Source organism: Ammospiza nelsoni, chromosome 3 (genome assembly GCF_027579445.1).
Source record: "Ammospiza nelsoni isolate bAmmNel1 chromosome 3, bAmmNel1.pri, whole genome shotgun sequence".
Taxonomy (NCBI): domain Eukaryota; kingdom Metazoa; phylum Chordata; class Aves; order Passeriformes; family Passerellidae; genus Ammospiza; species Ammospiza nelsoni.
Genome location: NC_080635.1, coordinates 12,696,809 through 12,709,207, shown reverse-complemented (window position 1 = coordinate 12,709,207; position 12,399 = coordinate 12,696,809).

Genomic DNA, 12,399 nt, shown 5'->3' with positions numbered 1-12,399 from the left:
GCCAAGGGCCTGACGGGCAGAGGGGAAATGTGCCAGGTAAACAGGATGAGAGGAAATAAACAGGATGAGAGGAAAAAATGGGATATTAGGAAATGATTTGTCATGTAAAATGTTGTCAGCTATTGGAACAGGCTGCCCAGGGAAGTGGTGGAGTCCCCATCCCTGGAGGTATTTAAAAGTGATGTAGATGTGGCACTCAGGGCCATGGTTTAGTGGTGGCCTGGGCAGTGCTGCGTTAATGGTTGGACTCAGTGATCTTACAGGTCTTTCCCAACCTTAATGATTCTGGAAATCTCTGATTCTGGAATTCTCTGATTCTCTGAAAGACTCCCTGTGAGCAGCAGTGTCACCCTGAACACCAGGCTCCTGCCAGTACACCAGCTCTCCTCTCCTTCTGTTGGGCAAAGACAATGTCTTTAAAACCCTTTAATAAAATTATATTCTCAATTTTAAAAAATGGCTTTTGAATCTCCTCTTCTGGAGTTACATATTTATTTGCTTGAAGGGCATCCAGGAGCATTTTGGGCACCAGTGCCAAACCATCTGCTTGCAGATGGGATGGATGCTGGCTGTGCCCTGTGGCACTGCAGCTGTTGCAGGTGCCCAAGAGCACCTTGCCAGGGACACCTGGGCACTGTGGTGGCACCCATTGCCCTGCTCAGAGCTTGGATCCTGAGATGTCAGAACTCAGTACATCCCTTTGAATGTCCAGAGTTGCTGGGGCCCCTTTCGGAGGGCTCAGAGACCCTGGCACACAGCCCAGAGCACCTGTGGGTTTGATTTTGACCCCTGGAGCAAGTTACCAGCTTTGTATGAGGATCTGAAAGTCACAGAAATTTAAATAATATAATAATAAAATTATCACCGGATGAAAAGGTAGATTTTAGGATTTTTGGAATGGGGGTTTTGGGGACAAGATGGGAGGATCTGGGCATGTCCAGCCTTTCTTCTTCTTCTTCTTTGTCTCCATCTTTTGCTGTGATGTTGGCACTTTGGGATTGGTTTAGAATATAAGTGCAATGTCTAACATAGGTGATAGGTATTGGAAAGTTATTGTAAATATGTTATTCTTAGTTTTTAGTATAAAAAGACAACACCACCTCAGGGGCAGTCAGAGTGCCTGTGGCTGCCTTGCTGAGCAGATCTCGGCTGGGCAGAAAGAAAATTTTATAGATAAGAATTAATAAACAACTTCAAGACCGAAAACTGAAGAGCTCTGGCTCGTTTTTCAAGCACCAGGCTGGGAAAAGAGAGTTTCTAACCTTTCTTGGGGTCACTCAGACAAGCCAGAGATCCTGACACTGAGGTGTCCTGCAGGCCTGACCGAAGTGAGAGGCAGGAAGGTGAGGAATGGCTAAAACACCCCAGCTGATGTGCTGAGACCCCCATGGCATCCCCATCCCTCTCAGTTGTGCAGGAATAGCCCTGGGAGAAGGATCTGCTGAGAGATGGATGCTGGAGAGCCCCCAAATGCAGCCCAAATTCCCCCAGAGCCACCCAGATCCCCCCACATTTGGTCTCAGGGCTTTGGGCGCCTGCCCCTGCTCACGGCAGTGCACAGGGAGTTTCTCCCCCACATTAGCTGCTGCCTCTGCATGGGTTAAATTGTATTTTCTGCTGTGGAGGTGCTCAGAGGGTGCATGAGCCCTCTCTGACGGTATTGCTGGCTGTGCCCACCTCACCACCTCTGTGGGAAGGCAAGCAAGAGCACCTGTGGCTTGAGGCAGGATTCTGCATTGGATATGTTTCCATTTGCTCTGGAAAATAAAATGACGTGCTCTGGCAAGAAAGGGCTGTGATATTTCTGGGGACTTTCCAGCAGAGCCTGTCTGTGGCTCCAGGTTTCTCTGTAGCCTCTGCTCTTTGTAGGTGAAACCAGTTAAAAAGAGTGAACAATCCCTCATGATTGTTTTCACTTGTACTTTTGATGTAACATTTTTACAGCATTGCAGTGTAGATCAAAATGCACTTAGGCTGGGACATGATACCATAAAAAAGCTCGTTGGCTTTTCAGGGCCTAGGTACAAAGCAAAAACGAAGTGATTTTTAGGATAGCTTTAAAAAGTGCTGAGAGATGCAGCTGTCTTTTCACTAGCAGTTTCAAAACCTAGACTATGCTTTTTTTAGACTGCTTTGATAAATGGTGTTTTGTTACAATCCCACTGAGCTGAGCTTATTTCTGATTCCTGCTCCCTAATTCTGATACCTGCACGATGGGAGGAATTGTCCCTATTGGCTTTTTATGTGGCAATATCTGCTCCCAGCTTTTTCAATTCCCAATAATAATAATAATAATAATAATAATAATAATAATAATAATAATCTCAGTCGTCTGGTGTCCACTTTCACCAACTTGATGTGCACAAGGGATTTGGTCTGGTGAAAAATTCAGAAATTGATGAATACTCTGTGTTTCTGTTGGAGCCAAGGTGCTCAAGATTTGTAGGGTCAGGACTCTGATCATCTTCAGGAGATAAATGTGCTGCCTACAACATTGTCTGGGGCTCAAGGATTTGCTGTTAATTCCTGCACAGGTCTCCCATGTTGTGGTGGACAAGTCCTTGACTCTCTGGTATCTTTCTGTGCATAGACTCACAGAATCATTCAGGTTGGAAAAGACTCACGAGACCATCAAATAATGTATATGAAATGAGGGTGCCAAAAATGTCTCATTCAGACGCTTGTGGAGGAGCCTACAGCTGGTCACGAGATGCTTGGAAATCACCAGCAACAGAAGGGAGCCAAGATGGAGTGTCTGATTCATCCACAGGCTTCTCATTATTGACAATGCTCTGAGGGGCTAGAAAAGAGGTAATGCACTTCAGATGGAAACAATTACTAAAAAATTATCCTTGGTGGTTCGTTTTTTTTTCCCCTAAAGGGCTATGGATGTAGCCTGTAACTGCCTATAACCATTTTTAATATGAGATAATTTCTGCTTTAATGGTCTTGCAAATCTCAAGGATATGCTAACATTTACCATCAACTATTAGATCTATGTAGGAATATTTCACTTCTTCAGTACTAGCACAGATGATGCTCATGAGAGGTTGTTTAATTATACCTACATTTTCAAAGATGAGCGATAAAAATAAATATTGGTACAAGTCAACATTATTATACGGGTATGAATAATCTTGTCCATATTGGCTTTTTCCTTTCCCATTGCTGATGGTTTTTTACCTGGTTTGCAGAGATTTCAGGGATGAGTGTTTCTCTCCCTGCACAATTCAGATGAATTGGTTTGATTTTGCATTGCAAATGCAGTTGATGTAATGAGACCTGGGCTGCTGCAGCCCCTGGCATGCACAGGGCTCTGGCCAGGAGTGCAGGAGACGAATTCTGACCCTGTCTGACCAGGCATGAGCTGAGGAGAGCCTGAAGCACATGGATAAAGCAAAGGTACCCCTTTATCTTGCCCCAGAGGAGTCCTTCTGGTTTGGTCCCTCCATTGATTTCATCACTTCTCTTTCCATGTCATTAAGCTGCAGCAGTGTGTCAGGCTGAAGAGCTTTTCTTCCCTGGACATCACAGGTTAGCAGAAATCCTTTATTTGAAAGACACTGTCAAATTCCCACATTTCCTACTAAAAGAGCAGAGGTTTGGGGTCACTTGCCCCATATAATGTCCCCAGGAAGGGGTAGGGGTGGCCACTGGTGCACAGCTCAGCGAGGATGGAGGTTTGATCTCTTTTGGGAGACAGAGGAACAGCACAGAACTCCTCTGCCGGAATCCATGTGCCTCTAGTGCACAGGCCTGCCCTTGGTGCAATGTGTGGCAGGAGAGCAAACATTTCTGAAAGCAGAGAGGGGCCATGAGATGGCCTCTCTTAGCACAGCAAACCCAGGTACATCAGTTATGGCTGCACTGCATCCTCCCCACCAAGCATTTTGTTATTCCTTCCTCTGGCTCACCAGGAGCATGAGAAGGTCAGAAGAGTTTCCTTGGCCAAGGAGCCATACATGCAGGATTTTGCCAACTGATTGGCATTTAAGTAGTGATGGACATGTGGACATAAAACTTTGTCCAACAGGCATCCACCTGCAGCTGTTGGGGTGAGGGAAGGGGGCTCCTTCTTCTCATTCTGCCAATAGTCCCAAAGGGAAAGTGTCCCCAGTTGTTTGGCACTGCTCCAGGGCTGGGTCACTCAGGACCATCTCTCTTGGTGCCAACATGTTGTGTGTGTGAAAGACAAACAGAAGTTGTCATGCAGAAGACCCAAGACACTCAAACATCAATAAATTCCAAAATGAAGGGTTTGATCATAGCTTTATAAACTTCCCACATGAACCATTTTGAATGACTGGAGGGTGATAATCTAAATATAAATGTAATTTCTTTTTTAAAACTGACTTCAGGCACATATATACAGCTTTGGTTGACTTTCAAGAGGAGTCTGTGGGAACATCTGACAGCAAAATTAAGTTATATGTTTCTTGTGGGAGTTTCGTTTCCTCCAAAAACAGCAAACGCCTTGATTCCCTGGCACTCAGATTTTTAAACCTGCAATCCTAGCAGGGTATGAACTATTTTTAATTACCCTCAGTGACAGAATTTTGTCCTTTGAAGGAATCACTCGGGGCAAGGCATGAAGGAGGGAAGGGGGACAAGGACATTCAGTGCAGATGCGAGGGTGTGATTCATTTTTAGGGCTGGTGTGGTGATCAGCTCAGCCATGGGGGTCTTGGCACTGATTTCAGCAGGTCACAGGGTCACACACAGCTCTTGGATTGGCTTGGGAGAATAAAGCAGTGGGAAGGAAACAGAGGACTTGGAAGCAGGCAGAGGAATAAATGGGGTAAGATTCCAATTAAAGTGGGTAAAAGCAAAGAGAAAAAGGGTGGGCATGGTGAGGGCTTTAATGACTTGTACAGCACATTTCAAGGGTATTTCAGGTGAAATCTTTTTTGGGACACTCATTCAAATAGCGTCATTTCCACCAAAATAACTGGTTACATGACTAGGGTGAGGTGGATTTTAACCTTTATATAATGTTCCTGTATAAATGCAACAGTTGCACAAAATGTACTTTTTGGATATGATGTAGGAAGAACTGCAGAATCAGTCAGGTTGGTGGAGACCTCTGAGATCATCCAGCCCAACTTGTGACTGAACACCACCACACCAACTTGGCCATGGCACTGAGTGCCATGTCCAGATGTTTCTTGAACACCCGCATGGATGGTGACTCCACCACCTCCCTGGGCAGCCCATTCCAGTGCCTGACAATCTTTTCCATGAAGAAATTCTTCCTGATGTCCAGCATGAACCTCCTCCAGCACAATTTGAGGCTGTGTGCTCTACTCCTGTTGCTGGGAGAAGAATCCTGGCCAACCCACACCTGGCCACATCCTCCTTTTTGGGAATTGTAGAGTGATAGGATCACCCCTGAGTTTCCTCTTCTCCAGGCCAAACACCCCCAGCTACCCCAGTCACTCCTCATGGGATTTATCCTCTAGAGCCTTCACCAGCCTCATCCTCTGGATTCACTCCAGTATTTTGAAGGTGTCAGTGTGTTTATGGGTGTGTGTGACCAGGTGCCCACTGGAGATGGAAGGACAATGAAACCCAGTCCCAGGAAAAACCAGCAGCAAACAATCATCTCACCCCAATGAAGTTCCCAGCTTGGTGTCTGGAACCACTGAAAACCCCAATACATGATAAAAACCCCCAAATCTCAGTGCTCAGGGTCTAATGAACCCCCTGTAATGGCTTCATCCCTAAACACCAGCCCTGTGCAGGGCTCTTCTCAGGTTTCTGTCATTGAGATGACTCCTGAGGTACTAGAAAGTCTTTTTTCCCAGACCCATGACCAAAGAAGCTGAGTTCTGCTTTTCAAGGTTGTTTATTTTCTCTTATCCATTACATTATCTATTCTCTTATCTTTCTTATATCTATTATCTTTCTTTCTCTGACCTGCTGAGATCTGTGCAGCAGGTTAGGTTGTGGCACAGTCACTGCCCTTGAGGTGGCGTTAACTTTTTATACTATGAACTACCTTATTTACAATAGTTTTGTATTTTATTTACAATAATTTTCCAATGCCTATCACCTATGTGAGACAGTCTGTCTCTACTCTAAACCAATCCAAAAGTGTCACCATCACAGCAGAAGATGGAGGATAAGGAGAAGGAGAAGGAGGACAGGACATGCTCAGATTCCTCCATCTTGCCTCTTGAACCCCCATTCTAAAACCCCAGAATTCTACTTTTTCACCCTGTGACAAATAACTATCCTTCTATTCAAACTCCTGTAAACATACACTCTTTGTGTGGCTTGTAAATCTTTAAACAATTACCACAAAGGTGGTAATTGTTTCCATGGGCTAAAATCGAAAGCACAGGTGTTTTTGACTCCATGCCAAGGTCTCTGAGCCCCCTGCCAGGGTCTGGAATCACCCAGGGCAGCCAGAGCAATGTCCTGGGTCCTGAAAGGCTCTGTCCCAGGGTGGCACAGCAGTGACATGCCAGCAGGCAGCCTGGACACCGAGCTGGGAGCTGGAATGAGCATGGGACAAAATCCCTTTGGGAACTGGAGGCAGCCCCATCATCCTGGTACTGGAAATATAAATGCAGCCCTTATGTGAGGGCTGGGTCCTGCTGTAATAGATTGGATTAAGGGCTATTTTTACATTCCTGCCTCTGGAGAGGGTTTTGGGGGCCTGGAGACAGATGCATGTCATGGCTGGGTGCTGGCAGGCCTGTGTCCACTCCTGGTCTGAGCAAGCCAGCCCAGGCTCACCTGAGGGCAGCACGGATGAGCTCCCCACCAGCAGCAGAAACAAGGGCAACCATCCGCCCTGAAATCACCTCCATTGAAATTGCTGCCTTCTTCCAGCTCCTGACATGCGCCAATCCTGGGTGCTTTCACAGAGGCCTTCTGCCCACACCAGGACAAGAGAGAGCGACCTCAGGAGCAGCTCCCAGAGCTGCTGGTGCTGCTCATCCTGGTGGGTTTTCCCTTCTACTCATTTGCTTTGTTGTCTTCTTGGACAGCAGAGCTCAGTGAATTATTTTTTTTCCCATTAGGAAATGAGCTGAAGTAGCTGGTGACTCCTCAGGGATATTTTTGCTAATCAGGAAGGCACTTGAACAGCAACATCAAAATATAGTGGTGTAAAAAGGGTAATTATTAAAACCAAAAGATTTATGATTTTCTGTAATTATGAATATCTAACAGATTAGTAGGATTTTCCCATCACACTCTTTATGGCTGGAACTGTGAAGAATTTGAAACAGTCTGAAAATCTTAACTTCTTTGAAGCATGGGAGACCCTGAATAAATCCTAGAGGAATTAGACTCCCAGCATAGCAATTTTGGGGACACCCACCATGAATGAAATGAGGGCTAAACAGCCAAAAATTTCCCTCTCTCCTTCACTGCTGGGCCCAGCATAATTTTGGTGGCCACAACTCTTCCACCCTTATCATTTCTGCTGGTAAAATAAGTTGTGTGTGCTTTGATGGGCAGGGGCTGCCACAGCAGCCCTGGCAGGTTTTGTGTCTGGCTGGCCACAGCAGCAGCAGGTGCCATCCCCAGCCTGTGCCCAGCACCAGCTCTTTCTGGGGCCTGTTTTATTTTATTTATTTTATTAGCTGAGAAGATGGAGAGAGCAATAGTGAGGACTTTACCTGGGTTTATAAACCCTCTGGGTCCATGTTATCTGGCAAGATTAGCAAGCCTCCACGTTTGGGGCAATGACATTTCTCTGTTCACAGTGTGATTGATCTTTTAAGTGCCTTTCCAGTCAATATCAAAATTCCCAAGATTTATCTTAATACCTTGAACAGATGGCTTCTATTGATTAGAATGGGAGTTGTGGAGAGGGGATATATTGGGAGTTCCTTGTAACTGTTTACAGAGCAAACAGTTTCCATCTGCTCTCTGTTTTATTGCAGAGAAAAGGATCACTCAGCTGCAGAATTTATCAGATGACCATGGGGTACATCAGAAGCACATCCCACCAGTTGTTATCCCTCCTGCCTCTGCTCAACCATTTACCCAGCACCTGGGTCTCCACATATGGCTCTGAGGTTTCCATTTCCAAGGGTTCTCTCACCCAGGAGGTGCTTCTGCCTCGCCTCCCACCCTCCATGCTCAGAAGAAAACACAAGAGCACTCACATGCACATCCCAGGCAACATTTTTTTTTTTCCTGTTTATTTCAAAAGTCTTTGCAGGAGCTTAACTGCAACATTCCAAACGTCACCTGGGATTTGACATCCTCCCAGATGTAGAGAATCCATACTCCATCATGTTTCACGGCATTGAAAACACACAGGAACGTTCCCTGGACACCACCAGTGGGTTCTTCCACTGTCTCCTTAACCACCAGCTCTACACATCCTCTGCCAATGCCTCTGCACTGCTCTGCAAAGCAGCTGCACCTCAGCTGTCTCTGCCTCCTGGATCCATAACCATGTTTCTGTGAATGAAGGGGTGCCAAGCCCAAAATACCCATTTTTGTTTGCAAACTGTACATGATGAACCAGCAGAAACGTGATCCGCCTTTGATTGGCTTGTTTATGGCTTTTAGTCCTCTTCATTCAAAGATCTTACAGTGGAAAAATCCTGAGCTGACATCAAAAGTGGGACTGATTCATAAAGAGCACTCATAATTATGGTGTGAGCTGGAGACTAAGTTCCTGTCAACCCAGGATTAAAGCATTTTTAATACTGACACTTGTTTATACAGATTTCAATATTGAAATTTATTCCAGTTTAATGTTTTGCAAGGAAGTATTATCTGAAAGAGAGTAAAAATCTGTTTTCCAATCAACAATTTACAGGAACTTATGTTTCTTCATTTCATCTCTTGGTAAACACAATCAAAATTGTGATGGAAAAATACATGCATCTCCTTTTGACTTCTAGCAGGCATTTAAGTCATTACATCTATTTAATTCGGTTATTTACTACCTGCAATTCAACCAAGTTACTCCAGATTCAAGCCACAGGAACACTTGCTTCTTAGACCCTCCCAACTCTTTTGGTTTATTTAGGTAATCTTTGTGTGGTTCGGCTCTTTGGGAGTATGTTGGGTGATGTCAGGAACTGGGACCTGCTGCAGCTCTTTATGGATGGCAAAATGTCCTTTTTTCTGACCAACACTCAGCTGAAATGTTTCTTGGTTGTTGAAAATGTCCCTGGCTAATACCCATATGCACAGTATGTGACAATAAATTGCCCGTGTAACATTTGCTGCCATCCTCTGATTTCAGCAGTAGGGATGTGAAATGTCCCTAACAGTGCAGAAACAGATGCAGAAATTTGTTCCAAAAGTGCCATTTTGATGCTGAAGCTGCCTGTAGGGCAATTTCCAGCACCCCAAACAACCATCTGGTTCTCTCCTGAACCCAAACTGCTCTCCCTGCCATGCAAAGATCGAGCTGCTGCAAACAGAGGCAGCTCTGCTGAAAGCTTTTGCATGTGAGATCCTTACCACCACATTCACGATTATTTTTCTTGTCTGAAATGCTGATAATGGGTGTTTGGGTTTTCTGTTTGGGGTTTTTTTCCACCTTTTTTTGAAAAACCATGACCAATTGAAGGTAAGCTGCCAAATGGACTGAACGATCAGTGCAGGAAAATTGAAAATCATAACATCTTGTGTGTAGGCTGTGAATAATGGGCAACACCCTTTTGATCATTAAAATAGAAAATGATCTCTCTGTTTTCCACTGTTTTTAGCCCATTAGGAAGGCAGGGATAAGAGCACAGTGCTGATGATTTGCACCACTCTCCTGGCAGCACAATCCCTGGCTGCAGCCCAGGGGCTGGCAGTGGGATGGATCCCACCCTGGCAGGGGCTGGGCTGGAGGAGGCAGCTGTGCTTTGCCATGACCTTCAGCTGCTCTCCAAAAACCACAGGCACCCCAAAGCAGGGACATTCTGTGCATTTTCTGATGGGGGCTGGACCAGTATTCATGGTCCACGGGCAGGCTTAAATTTGGGGATGGAGGCAAGCTCACCCCTGAGCGCTGTGCAGACCAAGGCATGTCCTCAGATACATTTTGCTTTCTTACAGATAAAGAAAAGATAAGCCTTGCATGCCGAGGAGCAGGCAGAAAACAAGGCTTTTTCCCACAAGACACAGGTGCATTGAGCATCGGAAAAGAATGATAATTTTGTGACACATGCCTGAGCTTTGGGGTCCAATTGTATATTTTAGCACCTTACTTTCTGTTCAGAACACTTACTTTTGTTGATTCACTGTACTGGTAACACAATTCTTCTTGTTTTCACTGATAAAGATCTCTTAGCAAATATAGCCAGACTCGGTAATTGATTCATCTTTTAATATTTATATATGCTGTCATCATATGGAAAGCCAAAAAAATCTCTCTATCCGTTTTATGAGGAGAGAAGCATCACAGTAGGATTGCTGCTTTGCCAGTGCAGAGGCACTGAAAAGAGCAAACTGGAGTGTCCCAAACACTCCAGTTTCAGGAACAACCAAGGGTTCCAAGGTGGCCAGAACCAGGAACAGCCTAGCACAGGCCACAGCACTTTGCTGTGCTTCTCAAGAGGGGCTCAATGCTACGTCCATTATCTTTTTTACTTTTTTAGTACTGGCAAACATCTCAGCAAAGGGAGCTGCCTGGATCCACCCAGCCAAGCTGCTTTAACCACCCCAGAGCCACCTCCCAGCCACCAAACCAACCTCCAAAATAACACTGTTGTGTGTCAAGAGCCCATCCATCACCCTTGGCCCTGAAGCTGTGTGGCCTTTTTGATTAAAGTGGTTAGCAGCCAGTCGAGCCCTGTGATTTATGTTTCTTTGCTTGAATTGGAATTACATTAGCATGCCCTTGGTTTGCAATGGCCAAATAGGTACAAATGTTCAGGTTTTAAAGGTCTACACATGCAATTCTGTTTGCAGCAATCAGGCAGGCTCCATTTCAATCCCTCTGAAAGATCTATTCACAGAAGCAAACGTTCAGCATAGGGCTTCTTCCAAATGGGACTAACATACTTCTGACTTTAAGAATTTGAAACAAATTAGATAGAATGGGCAAATGAAATATGCAAGTCCTTTTACATGAAACTGATTCATTAGCATCCTTCACAGAATTCATGTCAAGCAATTCTGTTAAAAAAAATTTCAGTTTGCTAATTCCAACCATGACGTAATTTACAATCAGATTCTAGATTTTACAAAACAATTTAAAAAAGAAAAACATTCAGAAAAGTGACTAATTTTGGTGGGTCTGGGAATATTTGCTGGTGTTCATATTTCAGCTATTTGCAATCAATGCAAAAAGGAAAATCATACCAACCAGAAAACAGCACAAAACTGGTCGTTCCTTCTAGAATTCAATGCAGAAATGAGCAAATACCAAAGCCAGGGGAATCAGCTCCAGAAGTAAAATTTTGAGGTTTGTAGTAGGAGATAGCAAAGCCAGCTCAGCTAAAGATATCTACCAAGCTGTGCCCTTTCAAACAGAAACAAAATAAATAGGAATACTTTTCAACAGGTTATATTGAAACTCAAGTGATTTAAATTGGCTGGAAATTTGGAACGAATATTTTTTGCTGAGAGTATCCAACAAAATAGAATTCTAGTGAAAACTAAAAATGGGATTGTATATGTAGAATTATAGCATTTTTATTTTTGTAAATAAACAATGTTTACACACACAAAAACCCCCCACAGACAATCCCCAAACCATTTTTTAGCTGTTGTGCTTTCAGATACTGAGGTTTTACAGTAAAACTGGAACTAAATTCTTGCACTGCCTGTGCAGCCCATGGATGATACTGTAAGCAAAAACTTCCTGGACATAATTTTACTTGCATGGAATAGGAAATTATACCCATTGAGAAAACCTAGTGTTTGATTTGCACATTGTCAGAAATAGGAGTAAGTTTTTCATGTTGTTTATGCATGTTATTATAAAAGCATTAATCTTGCATTGACTCACTGGCTTTAAAAAGTACTCTTACAGTCTGCAAAAAAAGGAATATGGAGACTTCTTTGTATTACTTAGATTTGAAAAAGCATCACCTGCTTGAAGGTTTGATCCTGAAAACACTTGGGATGCTGAGGATAGGATGCTGGGATGTTACACACACTGTCAAACCCAGCTACATCCTCGTGCCAAGTCTGGGCTTGGGAGCTGGCTGGGACACACCAGGGTGTGACACAGCCCTGGGACTAGGAGGATTTGGAGGCAAGAGGATCTGCACCTCTGATAGATCCAAAACACTGATCAAACACTGATCATCACTGCAAGGGACCAGCACGGCTGCTTTCCCAGTAAAAGCTGGGCAACTGACTTGTGTGGTCCCTTTTCCCCCAGGAAAAGGCATTTCTCACAAAAAGCCTCTCTCCATGTTCCAGATGAGGTGGCTGAGCCCACGATGCCCCGAGAGCCTCTTGGGAGTAGCAGTGTCACAG